Consider the following 14,877-nt stretch of genomic DNA (forward strand, 5'->3'; position numbering starts at 1 on the left):
TATATAGACAAGTTGTTAAGAAAGTAAGTTCTGAGTTCTGATTACAAGAAAAATATATTTTTCTTTTATTTTTTATTATATCTATGTGTAAAGATGGATAATAGCTAAACCAATTGTGGTAATAGTTTCAAAAATATAAATATCAAACCATCATAATGTATGTGTTAAGCTTCTATAGTGGTATATCTCAATTTCTCTAATAAACTAGAAAAGACCTTTGATAGATGATCATATAACAAATTATAAATTTAACTGCATAATCATCCAATGCATATTTCTCTGTCTTGTCAAAAAGGATATCATAAACTCTTTAAATTTCATTATTTATATGAAAAAAATTATAAGGAAAGAATAGTCTTTTTAAAAGTGGTGCTAAAACCACTTTTATTTCCATGCAAATAAATAATAAGACTCCTTTTCTTGACACCAACAGTCTCTTAAAAATTAATACATATTCATCATAGCCCTAATTATAAGACTTAAAGCTATATAACTTTTAGAAGAAAACAATTAAAACTTTATGATCTTATATTAGTCAACACCCTCTTTAGTACAATAGCAAAAACACAATTGACAAATTACAAAGTAGGTAAATTTAACTTTATCAAGATTAAAAATGATTGGAATATATGTGGGATCAGGAGACGAATAGGACATAAATAAAATGAGTGTTTCAAATTCAGAACATAGGGTCTGTTTATGTTCTTATCTCATGTCTCAGAACATATCTTATAAAATTATAACTTTAAAGACTTTGGATAAGAAACTTACACTGGGACCTTCTGAAGCTAGTTAGATATTTTTTCTGGGGAAAACGGGATTTTAAATTGCAAGCCTGAAGGGTTCTTATTTGGGTTTGCTTAGACTACTTCTGCTGTATATGTATATATAGTTGCATAGGTTTTATCAAACATTTGTTACTTAATTTAATCCGTATTTCTTGAGTTTATTATAAACATTGTATTAGGAACTAGCACAAGTAAGTAAATCCTTACCTTAATACAAATAACATTTTATAGAAGAGCTAGACACAAGTAAATAGTAATAAAAAGAAACTGAGACATATTGAGCATTTTATATGTACTAGCAACTGCCTTTGCATTTTGCATAGAAGAATGTATAGAATGTGCTGAGCAACTATTTATCAGGGCATAATTTTTTTTTTTTCTGAAGCTAGAAACGGGGAGAGACAGTCAGACAGACTCCCGCATGCACCCGACCGGGATCCACCCGGCACGCCCACCAGGGGGCGACGCTCTGCCCACCAGGGGGCGATGCTCTGCCCCTCCAGGGCATCGCTCTGTTGCGACCAGAGCCACTCTAGCGCCTGAGGCAGAGGCCATGGAGCCATCCCCAGCGCCCGGGCCATCTTTGCTCCAATGGAGCCTTGGCTGTGGGAGGGGAAGAGAGAGACAGAGAGGAAGGAGAGGGGGAGGGGTGGAGAAGCAGATGGGCGCTTCCACTGTGTGCCCTGGCCGGGAATCGAACCCGGGACTTCCGCACGCCAGGCTGACGCTCTACCACTGAGCCAACCAGCCAGGGCATTATTTTAATCTTCATTTACTCACAAGGGGACAATGCCATGGAAGATTTTTAACTTACTTCTTTGCTTTTTTATATTTCATTTGCTTTCCATTAGTTTTCTTTTTCCTCATCATCAAGGATTTAAAAACGAGAGGTAATTTGTACATTTCAGTATATGAAATTAGTACAATGTACATATAAAGCATTTGAGTTTAATGGGAAAACAAATATGTAAGTTTTATAAAATACAAAGTTTAAAAAATAGGAAAAACAAAAAGCCATTTAATTTTGCTCTTTTGATCAGGAAAAGACATCTACAGGGAACCAGGCCTGTGCCGAGCTCTAAAAGATGAATAGATGTTCCAAGTCAAACTGAGATCAGAGAAAGTAGGAAAAACAGGAGGTTCAAAAACTCAGACACTTGAAAATACATGGCAAAAGAGAAACACATTTAGAAATTGGTGAGTAATGAAATGCAATTGACAACATAGTAGGAGTAAGACAGAGAGATAGTTGGGACCATAATTGCTACGTTATGACAGAATGAGTGCTATTTCAGAAGAAAGGAAGGAACAGTGGTTATTGAGATACATAGGGAGGACTGGTTAATATTGCTGAGAGTTCTTAGAAACCAAAACTTAAATTGGGTTTTACGGAACAGAATTTCTATCTGATTCTGGTAATTCTTCTGACCAATGGCAATTCTTCACATACTCTGAGGCCTGGGAGGGAGAGAAATTCCATCTTGTTGGGTTTTCTTGCTGGTGAGGAAATGAGATTAAATGGAAAACATAAGGGGGAAAATGCTGTTTAAAAATATTTTATACATTTTCTAATTTTGGTTATTAATATCATTTGTTGATTGAAAAATATGTTAGTATCAATGGGGAGTGTTGCTAGGTTTAAATATATTAATTTTATCTACTATATTTAGTCCCACCACCCAAGGCATATTAATGTATTGAGATTGTTTGACAAATATGTTCAACTACACTTTAAATTATGTAGTATAGATTTGTATTCAAATGTATTAAAACATTCTCATTTTACTTCATTTCAGTACTCAAGAAGAGATTATAGACCAGATCATCTTCATATTAGCCTGTAGGCCAATAATTTATGTCAAATAGAGCAGTTTTTGATTTTGTGTTACTTGAAATAGTTTTTGAAAACTGTATATTCTGTCTGAAGAAATGTACTCTTGCTGATTTGTTTTAATAGCTATAAATAGAAAAACATATATTTTAGCATACTCATTGACTCAGTAAAATATGCCTAAAGTTGTGTTTTAAATTCAAGGTGTTTTATAGCCTTAATTAAAATAATAAAAATATAATTTTAAACTGTTTAACACTCACAATTTTCTAGTAGACAATGTATTAGTTTATGTAACAGCAAAAATATTTTACAAGGTATATTTTTTCTATAGTTTTCAAAATTTCCTTCTTGCAACACTAGAGAGATTACAAGTAATATTTGAACACCTTCAATTTACTTTTTTTTTTGGCCATATTTTCTCATGTGGCTTTATAAAAACTAAAATGTGTTATAGAGACACATACTAAAACACCAAATAATACCATAAGTCTGTCAAAATATAATTTTAAAAGAAAAGTTATTGTTATATTATTATAAAATAAAAAAAGAAAATATGGTACAGTAATAAAATTTTTAGGCAAAAAGAAGAAAAATAAATATTAGACTATGTACACTATAGTGAAATCAAGCAAACTGTTAAGGAATATAAAAATGATTAGGGTTTTTTTTTTAATCTTTTTTTTTCAATTACAATTGACATACAATATTGTATTTGCTGCAGGTGTACCACATACTAATTATAGATGTATATACCTTATGAAGTGATCATCCAGGTAAGTCTAGTACCCACCGGACAACATACATAGTTTTATTGTCTCTACTTTATCTCTGTGACTAATTTTATAACTAACAAATTGTACATGTTAATTTTTTTTGAAATTAGTAAGCTTAAAAATATGATATGTTACTATGTATTCTTTTATTGTTTTATAGATGAAATTTTAATTATGTAAATATTTAATTTATGAAACTTTATATTTGCCAAATATCTTACTGAATTGTTAGTGTTATTGGGTTATTAAACACAATATGTTCAAACTTTCTCTCTCTTTCCAGACAGTGTAGAAAGGAATACTATTTATATTATAGTATATAGTCAAGGACCGGCTCATTCCTAAGATATCATGGCTTCAATAAATACTTATTATTATAAAAATGAGTATTTCTTGACTCATATGTTATGAGGTTGGAGTCTAGGATTTAATTAAATTTAATAACACTTTTTTGCCTCAAAATAATAATTTCTAGTGAAGTTAATAAAATACATTAATAATCACAATTTATGCTGCCAGGAGGAATATCCATGCTGCGGACAAACTGCACAGCACCTCTCCTAAGGCCCCTGCTTCCTAGGGTTCATGTATTTATGTAATCTCCTCCACTTGAGGGTGCACTATATCCATGATGTCAATGGGGAAGAGATATCACACTATGATTAAGTTATATTATATAAGTCTCCATCTTGTTGACTCACTCAAGACACTTACCGTATTTACCCATGTATAAGACACATCTTAATTTGGGGGCCTGAAATTTGAAAAAAAAAACAAAGTATTACATAAAGTTATTGAACTCAAGTTTTATTCATCATAAAATTTATGCAACTACTCATCACTGTCAAAACTCCCATCCATTACTTTGTCCTCATCTGTGAGCACAGAAACAAAAACAAAAAAGCAGGAAATGCTAGTCAAAACATATACAACCACTGTATAAGATGCACCCAGATTTTAGACCCCAAATTTTTCAAAAAATGGTATGTCTTATACATAGGGAAATGTGGTAATTCTTTTTTAAATTTGAATTTATTGAGTTGACAATGGTTAACAAAATTATACAGGCTTTAGGTGCACAATTCTATAACACGTCATCTGTATTGTGTGTTCACCACTCCATGTCAAGTCTCCATTCATCAGTGTTTATCCCTCCTTTTCCACCTACCTCCACTGCCCTCTCTTTGTCCATAACCACACTGTTGTCTCTTTTCATAAGTTTTGTTTTTCTTTTTTGATTAATCTCTCCACTTCCCCTTCAAGTCCCACTCTCTGACAGCTGTCAGTCTGCTATCTATGTATGAGTCTGTCTTTGTTTTGCTTGTTAGTTAATTTTGTACAGTAGCTCCCACATATGGGTAAAATCATATGGCACAACTCTATGACTAACTTATTTCACTTAGCATAATGTCAAGGCATTCTATTTATTTGTCTTTGAAGAAGTAATTGACTATTTTGGCAGGTATATATGATAAGAAGATGACAGTGATCTCCAGGAACTGATGGTGTCCTGTAGCTTACAGTAATAGTAAGCTACGACCATGAAGTAGTGTGAATTCTGCTCAAAATACTGAACTTTGAAGTGATTTTTTTGTAGTTAGCCTTTCAGAGGAGAATACGAAGCAGTTGACACATTGATTGTAGTCCTGTGATACCATAATCAGAGAACGCTCTCTAGCCAAGCCTAGCTTTTGATCCATAAGAATTATAATAAACATCTGCTCTCTTATGACACTACAGTTTTGTATTTTTTTCCTCAAAATTGATAACTAATACACCCCCATTACTTTTGAGCAGTAATATACACCATTAAACCTGAATAGTGAAACATAGGTAAGAGTGAAAAATCAAAAATAAGGAGGTTTCAAGCTTTATTGTAGTTATCCATTACAAAACATGAGAAGTCATCTAATCTCTGAACTTCGATTTCCTCAGTTGTTAAAATTGAGACAGTAAAAAAAAAAAAAAGATCACATTTCACATTTCCCTTTTTTTGAAAAATTTGGGGTCTAAAATCTGGGTGTGTCTTAAAATTGAGATATGACTGACATATAACATTATGTTATTTTCAGATGTACAGCATAATAATCCAATATATATAAATATTGCAAAGTAATCAACAAATTAAGTTTACTTAATATCTACCACTAAACAGTTACAATTTTGTCCCTAGTGATAGAAACCTTTAAGAGCTATTCTCTTAGAAACTTTTAAATATAGAGTGAAATATTTTTAATTATATTGGTTGGCATGAAAGTAGTTTTGGTTTTTTAGTGTGAAGTAAAATTCATTTTTTTAGACAAAGAATAAACTTTAATCAGTTATGTATTTTCCATTTTGTTCAATGACCTTTTGCCATCTTTCTTGCAGCTTCATGATTCCTCGCTCATAGAAATTTTGATCCTTATCAGCAAAAAACTGAACCAAGTGTGATTTAAGGTCATCATTATTTGTGAAAGTTTTACCATTCAAAGAGTTTTGCAAACTTTGAAATAAATGATAATCAGATGTTACCAGGTCAGGGCTGTATGAGGAATGCGACATCACTTCCCTAGAAAGCTCCTTTCCCACAAGTTACTAAAGATGTGTAAGGCTTTGTATTATCATGATGAAACACAGTTCCTTGGCAATTTGCTAATTCTGTCAGTTCCTTTTTGATTGCTTCATCCAGTTTCATTAGTTATTGACAGTAAACATGTGAATTGATTGTGTGGTTTCTTGGAAGCAGTTCAAAATACATAACACCTCTGTAGTCCCACCAAATTGACAGCATGACCTTTTTTTGATGCAATTCAGCTTTAGATGTGGTTTGTGCTGTTCACCACGCTTGGACCATGATTGTTTTCGAATGATGTTACTGTAAATGACCCATTTTTCATCACCAGTGATGACTCTTTTCAAAAAGGGTCAGTTTTATTGTGCTTGAGATGCGTATTGCAAGTATTGATTCGTTGTGTTAAGGGAGTCTCTTTCAATTCATGAGGAACCCAAATATTGAGCTTCTTAGCGAGTCCAAGATATTTTAAGTGATTTTCAGTTGTTGTGTGCGATACATTTAACCTCTCTGCAATCTCTTGAACAGTTATACAATGATTCTCTTTAATTATGGCTTTGATTTGGTCATCATCAACTTTAGTAGGTTGACCAGAACATTGGTCAAATTTGAGTGAAAAATCTTCAGATTGGAATTTTTTAAACCAATTCTGACACGTGCATTCTGTTATGCAATCAACACCATGAACTTCACATATCTTTCTGTGAGCTTCAGCAGCTTTCTTTCCTTTACAGAAATAAAAAAGTAAAATATGCCAAAAATGTTTGTTTCTGCACTCCATGTTAAAATTGACCCTAAATATTTATATACTCATGTTGAAATAGAATAAGAAGTCACAAAATAATAACCATTTTAAGGTTAACAAAGATAAAACCAGATACCTGAACTAAACATAATGTTTGGATAAACATTTTAAAATATAGTATCACTTTGACTCATACAATGGGTGCTTTAACATCAATCAGTTTATTTCAGAAGACAATAAAAAATTCTGTTGGTGCAAACAATGTTGCAGGCATTGAAGTGATCAGTTCATGCTGTGAATCAAGGGACTGAAAGGCCGTTTCTAGTTTGAAAGGTTAAGCATTGCTACTACAGGTGGTATAAAAGAGTATGGAGAAAAATATGATCATATAGATGAAGTCAGGGCAATGTTCCAAAGTCTTTTATTTTAGTTAATTAGAGAGATATGATTCAGAAATTCAAAGAAAGTTATCAGCTGAAACCAATAAAAATATGTGAAACCACTGCATGTATTCTTTTTATCTTCAAATTCAGTGCTCTTAAAAAAGGTAACAGAGAATAGAAATCAACTGTTCTAAGTCATTAATAATAAGAGAATTAAATAAAATTATGTCTCAATGCCAACTCACATCACTGTCATTTTTTGTGCTTTTTTATCTTTAAAATTTTTCCCAAGTGTATTGTTATAACTGACAAAATGTATATATTTACAATAAACAACATGTTTTGAAATAATATACATTGTGACCTGACTACCACAATCAACTACTTAACACATCCAATATCTCTAATTAACACACCACACCTTGTCTGTGCACGTGTGTGTGTATTGTGTGTGTGGTGTAAAAACTTAAGATCTATTTTTTTAGTAAATGTCAGGTGTACATGCAATATTATTAATCATAATCATTCTGTACATTAGATGTCCAGTATTTATTAATCCTGCATAAATACAACTTTGTACAGTTTGACCAACATCTTCCCATTTCCTCTACAGCGCACCCCTGACAACCTCCACTTTACTCTCTGCTTCTATAAGTTATACTCCTTAAGTTCAACATATAAGATCATGCTGAATTTGTCTTTCTTTCTGGGGTTATTTTTTATTATACTTTATTTTCTTTTTAAAAATTAATAATCCACTGCCTCTGTGTGTGTGTGTATTTAATGTTTTCCTTATCCATTTATCTTTTGGTGTTCACTTGGGTTGTTTACGTATTTTGGCTTTCACGAATAATGCTGCAATAAATATAAAAGTGCAGATACCTTTTTGAGATATTGAGTTGATATCCTTTCTGTATATACCCAAAAGAGAGTTGCTGAATCATATGTTAGTTCTATTTTTTTAATCCTTTTAGGGAAACTGCATACTGTTTTCCATGTAGAAAGAAAATCATGCATTAAACAAGGAGCTCTGAGAGTCTTTGAACCACTAAAAATCCAAAGGCCCTTTGAAATGTTTTATGAAAAATAAAGTAAAAACACAAATTCTTCTTTTATGGGGGGAAAATCCTCAACTTTAGAAAAGTGGCTTTCATTACTACAGTGCAGTGCATTCAGAGAGGAATGAGCTCTTTCTTCAAGGGGAACAGCAAAAATAAAACAATATCAAGATTCTCCACTTGGAAAATTTATTTAACCAAAATAGTTTTGAATCCATATTTTTTACTGAATAATCTCTCATGCTACATATTACAAATCAATACTATTACAAATCATGTTATATTGTGTTATGAGTAATTTATCACCAATAATATGCTCATTGGCTTCGTTCAGAACTTAAACTTATTAGAATATTTTAAAGGATGTAGTTAACTATCTCAATAGCTAATATGGTAGTATTCCTAAAAGTTCCAGTATTACAAATCATTATTTTTTAAAAAAAATTTCAGCTTTATTGATGTATAATTGACAAATAAGATGGTCAGATATTTAATATATACATAAAGTGATTTGATATTTGTAAACTTGTTTTAGTGAGAACATTTAAGTTCTGCTACTTTAGGAAATTTTGCTTATAAAATACAGTCTCATAAATTCATGTATTACAGTACAATCTCAGACCTTATTCATTTTATAGCTTAAAATTTGTACTTTACCAACTTCTCCCTATTTCCCAAGCCCCTACATTTCTATTCTTTGTTTCTATGACTTTTTTTTTTGCATATCTAAAATGGTACCTTGCAGTACATATTTTCATAATGTGCCGAGGTCCACCAATGTTATCATAAAAAGCGGGATTTCCTTCTTTCTTATGGTCGAATAATATCCCATTATATATATAATATATATTTATATTTTGTTATACATATATATTGCACTATACAGGCATGGGCAAAAGTAGGTTTACAGCTGTGAGTATGCAGAACTCAGAGTTTATTCTTATATTTATATTTATTATCACAATTTGTATAATTTTTACCTTATTTTATACCATTGTGACTTTTTTACTTAATTATATTATTGTAATAATTATAACTTGCATACCTTTTTTCATATGAACAACTGTTAAACCTACTTTTGTCCACTCCATATATGTATATAAAATACATATTTTATTATATACATATGCACTTAAATACATATATTCTTCATTCAACTGTTGTTAGACATTTAGTTTGGTTCCATATTTGGTTATTGTGAATAATGCTGTAATGAAAATGGGAATGATGATGTCTCTGTTCTCATTTTCTTTAAAATCTTGACTTAGAAGTGGGATTCCTGAAATATATGGTAGTTTTATTTTTAACTTTTAATAAACCTCCTTATTGTTTTACATAGTGGCTGCACCAATTTACATTCTCACTCACTGTGCACAAGGGTCCCATCTCAACTTCCTTGCCAATACTTGGTGTCTCTTGTTTTCCTTTGACAACATTCAAACAGATGTGAGGTAATATCTCATTATGGTTTTGTTTTACATTTCTCTCATAATTAATGATGGTAAGCACTTTTTTATGTAGTTGTTGACTATTTACATGTCTATATTGGAAAAAATATTTTTTCAGAACCTCTGACTTTTTAAATTAGATTTTTTTGCTATTGAGTTTTTTGTGTTCATTATATATTTTGTTATTAACCTCTTATTAGATATATGGTTTGCAAATATTTTCTTGTATTTAATAGTTTGCCTTTTCATTTTGTTGATGGTTTCTTTTGCCATGCAGAAGCTTTTGGTTTTATGTATTCCTCTTGTTTATTTTGTTTTTGTTACCTTTACTTTTTTGTGTCAAATCCAAGAAAATATTGCCAAGACAACATCAAGATTATTGCTTATGTTTTCTTTTAAGAGTTTTATGTATTCAATGTAACATTCAAGTATTTAATCATTTTTCAGTTTATTTTTATTATGGCATAATATAGGAGTCAAGTTTAATTTTTTTTGTGTGGCTGCCCATATTTCCAACACCATTTATTAAAGAGAATATTATTTCTCTATTATATAAATATATATATATTATATATATATTTGGTCCCTTTATCACAAATGATTTGACCATATGCTCATGATTTATTTTTTGGATCTCTATTCTGTCCCATCGACCCATAAACTTACTTTTATATCAATCTCAGTTACTTTGAATGCTATAGCTTTGCAACATATTGTACTTTAAAATCAGAAAGGGTGGTGTATTCAATCTTCTTCTTTCTCAAGACTGTTTTGTGTATTTGAGATCTTTGTGCTCCCATCCAAATTTGAAGATTTTTTTCTACCTGTAAAATATGACATTTGAACTTTGATAAAGATTGCATTGAATCTATAGATTGTTTTGGTTAATATGTGCATTAATTTTTTCTTTAATTCTTAATTTTAATTATCAATGGCTATCAAAGAAAACTTGCCATATTATTTTTTAAATGTGAAATGTGTATGAACAGTCTTCTAAATTTTTTAACATATGCTAATAAAAATAGAGATAATTTATAGATTGTGACTTAATAATTAATATATTTTACACTTGATCTTAGCCAAAAGGCCGAGAAACGATGATAATAATTAATAATTTTAAATATACATTCTATAATATATATCATTACAAAGTTCTAGTTTGAAGAAATAATATTAAAATGAGATATCTTTAAATATGCTCCTGAATGATGAGTGAAAAATCTTGTACGGAATTCTTTAGCAATAACTTGAGATATACACTTTTTTTCTATTTGTCCAACCTGTTTTTCTGTCTTAGAGTGGCTAGTATTTTTTTGTTTTTGTTTTGTTTTAATAAATGCTGCATACATTTAAGCATGTCCTGTGATGTGTAAAAAGTAATTTTACCAGTTTTCTGCCATATCTTCATCCTTTTAACTTATTCAGTTGTTTATTAAACTTATTCTTTAATTCCATTTAAATAAAATTGTAATTGTGAAGACAAAGTATATAGCCAATAAGAAAATATACTGATAATTCAGAGTATAATAGCAGATGAAAATATTTACTGCTAATTTAAAAAATGAAAATGTTTGTAATATGAGAATCCTTGTTGCTCTTTTTAAGTTATTTTATACCAACAAGGAAATATATATTATTTCTGTAGAACCTGAAACTTTTATTAGTACATTAATAAAAACTAGACCATTTTATCATTTTTTATTTTTCTAACACCAAAAAATGAAGCTGTGTTCATCAAAGGTCCTGTATGTGTTGATAGAATATACCCACTAGTATTGTCAAAGTCATGTGTCAAATGAAATGTCTGGCATCATGTAGATAAGCCTTGATTTAAAAGGAACTACTAAAAACAAACCAGTTAACATTTAAAATATATGAAGTCATTTTTAATAAAGAAAGAAAGAAAAGATAAAAGTATCAAAAAGAACTGAAATTAATTCAGACAATAAAATGAGCCAAGGAAGAATAATGTGTGACAAATATTTGAAAGGTTTCACCAAAGGAACATTACTTTTATGTTTGAGCATTGTATAAAAGTGAGATGAAATTAAAAAAACACACAAAGTACATCAAAGAGGCAGAAATTTTACTTTGCATTATTTCTTATTGAATAAAAGAATAATACATGATTACATTTTTTGTGTGTGTTCTGTTGCCAAATATTTAGCAATGTTGTGGATTGGGCCATTGAACGTCCTTTCTGTACTGTGGAGATGATAGAGATCTTGCCCATATATAAGAGTAGTAGACTACCCTAGTCAAGGTCTAATGATGTAAAACAGATGAAAACTATTTTAAGCATCCCATATACCTTTTATATCACTGTTCCTCTGATTCCCTTCAAGAAAATTCATCTATTGGTAATGTCAGTAGCCCCTTGAGTGACCTATTTAGTTTAATAAAGTTTTGATAAGCTATAGTTCATTCATATAAAAGAATTTACTAAACTATTATGTAAGGCATTACATTTGCTCAAGTTCATGTGAAATAAATATGAATCTTTAAGGTATAATGATTAGCACAGGCACTTATGTTTCCAAAGTCATAGAGATTATAAGAAGTGCCATAAATATCTACTAGTTCACATTCTTTACTCCTTAGACTTAGAGGAAGCAGGAAGACTGAGTTAGAGGTTAAATTAATTGAACAAATTGTACATTTAGTTAGAGACAAAACAGAAAAAGGCTAAAGATAGTCTGGTAATTTCCCAGCATATCACACTAGTTTGCTGTTTATATCAACTTTTTTAATTTTAATAATGCACTTATTATTTTAAGTATTCCAAATAAAATAGAATTGCATATGTTATTTTCTTTATATTTTTATTTTGAAATTATATTTTTATTTCTATAAACATTTATACAAACTAGCATATTTTAGAATTGTCATATTGATGCTTGATCTGAATATGTATTTTATTATGAAGAGAACAACCATTATACTCATGTCAATTTCTACTTGTCTAATGTATTTCATTAAGCATTTAAATTATTAATAAAAATATTTTGAGTAAAGTGACATTTGAGGGAAAAGAAAAATATACTTTTATTAATAGTGTTATTTAACAAGACATTTCTAAAATATTTAAAGAAATTCCTTAAATTAAATATAAATTATGTAATATTATATATGAAATATTTACTTGAGAAACAGATATAAAGGAAGTGGAAAGATGATGTAAAAATATATTTGCTCAAATAGTGCTGATGGAGAAATTTAATATAATAATCATAAGAACCACATTAATAGAGTAAAGAATACAGGTCTGAAAATGTTTAAGTATGCATGTGCACAGATATGTAAAAGTAAGTGCTATGTTAAGACAAACATCTAAGTTGCTTTTAATAGGTAAATGTACCTTTTCTAACTTATATACAAATTCAATTCAAGAACAAACCAACAGTACCTATTTTGTTTATAACTTGGGGACTACCTCTAATATAAATGTAGAGGTTTAAAAATATGTAAGAGGTAATGATAATAGGGTTTCTTCATAATGTATTGTAGTTATAACATTTAAAATGTTTGTTTAGTAAATATTATTTTATTATTTTAGCTCTATTATATCCTTTTTTTCTCTTCATTTTTCTGAAGTGAGAAGTAAGGAGGCAGAAAGACAGACTCCTGCATGATCCAACGGGGATCCACCAAGCAAGCCCACTAGGGAGTGATGCTCTACCCATCTGGGGCATTGCTTCATTGCAACTGGAGTCATTCTAGTTCCTGAGGCATAGGCCATGCAGCCATCCTCAGTGCACGGGCCAACTTTGCACCAATGGAGCCTTGGCTGTGGGAGGGGAAGAGAGAGATAGAGAAAAAGAAGAGGGGAATAGTGGAGAAGCAGATGGGCGCTTCTCCTGTGTGTCCTGGCACACAGAATTGAACTCTGGACTTCCACATGTCAGGCGGACTCTCTACTACTGAGTCAACCAGCCAGGGCCTTTATTATATCTTCAAAGTAAATTTTATTCTATCCTCGTAGTTCTAAGAGGTTACCTACAAATATGAAAATGTGCAATAAATGAATATGTATGATTATTTTAAAACCTTGTGAACATCTAAAACATCTACTCATATCATATTTGATTGACTGTACGGCAGATGTTCACTGTACACTAAGTTAACAAAGCACATCACAAAATAATAAAGACAATATGATAACATTTTTTTCAGATACACCACTCACATTGATACTAGTTGATCTTTCTGAATAAAGAAATCAGTAGATTTATATATTTTTCTGACTACTGTCCCAAATAATATAGCCTTTATTATCAGAATATAAAAATTAAGGGCTATAAAAATAAGTGAGGCCAGAAATAAAGTATAAATCAATAGGAGAAGGAAATTGAAAATTTCATAAATATAAGGTAAAGAACACACTCCTAAAAACAAATATGTCAGAGAAAAAAAATAAAATGGAGATTAAAAAATATTTTCAGACAATCAAAAATGAAAACACAACATATTAATACCTATAGTATGTAGCAAAAACAGTACTACGTGGAAAACTGATAGTGATAAATGCCTATACTGAAAAAGGGTAAAATGATCTAAAATAACCTCAATTTATATTTCAAAATCTAGGAAAACAAAAGTAACTAAGCTCAAAATTAGCAGAATGATAAAAATAATAAAGGATTTAAAAAAATAGAAATGACTAATGAAACCAAGAGTTGTTTTTGAAAAGAGTAACAACATGGAGAAACTTTTAGCTAGATATGAAAAAAGGAGAAAACATTCAATTAATAAAATCAGAAATAAAATACATTACAACTGAAGAAACAGAAGTGGGATCATAAGAGTTTACTATGAACAATTTTATTCAAACAAGTAGAGTCACCTAGAAGATCTGAAAAAATTCCTAGAAACATAGACCTATCAAGACTAACTCATGAAAAGAATAGAAAACCTGAACAGACTTTAGTAAGATGATTAATTCAACAATCACAAACTTCCCACAAAGACAACCCTACACCAAATTGTTTCACTGGTGAATTCTACCAACATTAAAGAAAGAATTAACACCAATTCTTGTTTATCTTTTCTAAAAATTAAAGAAAAAAATACTTCCAAACTCATTTTTTGAAGCCAGCATTTCCCTGATGCTAAAGAGAGACAAAGACACTACTGAGAAAGAAAGAGAAAATATGATTACAAAATTCTGAATAAACATAGATGCAAAATGCTCAACAAAATATGAAAAGCTATATCCAATAGGACAAAAAAAAACACATCATAATCATTTTCGGTGGTATTATTTTTGCAATATAAGGATGGTTCAACATGTGACA

Source organism: Saccopteryx leptura, chromosome 4 (genome assembly GCF_036850995.1).
Source record: "Saccopteryx leptura isolate mSacLep1 chromosome 4, mSacLep1_pri_phased_curated, whole genome shotgun sequence".
Lineage (NCBI taxonomy): Eukaryota > Metazoa > Chordata > Mammalia > Chiroptera > Emballonuridae > Saccopteryx > Saccopteryx leptura.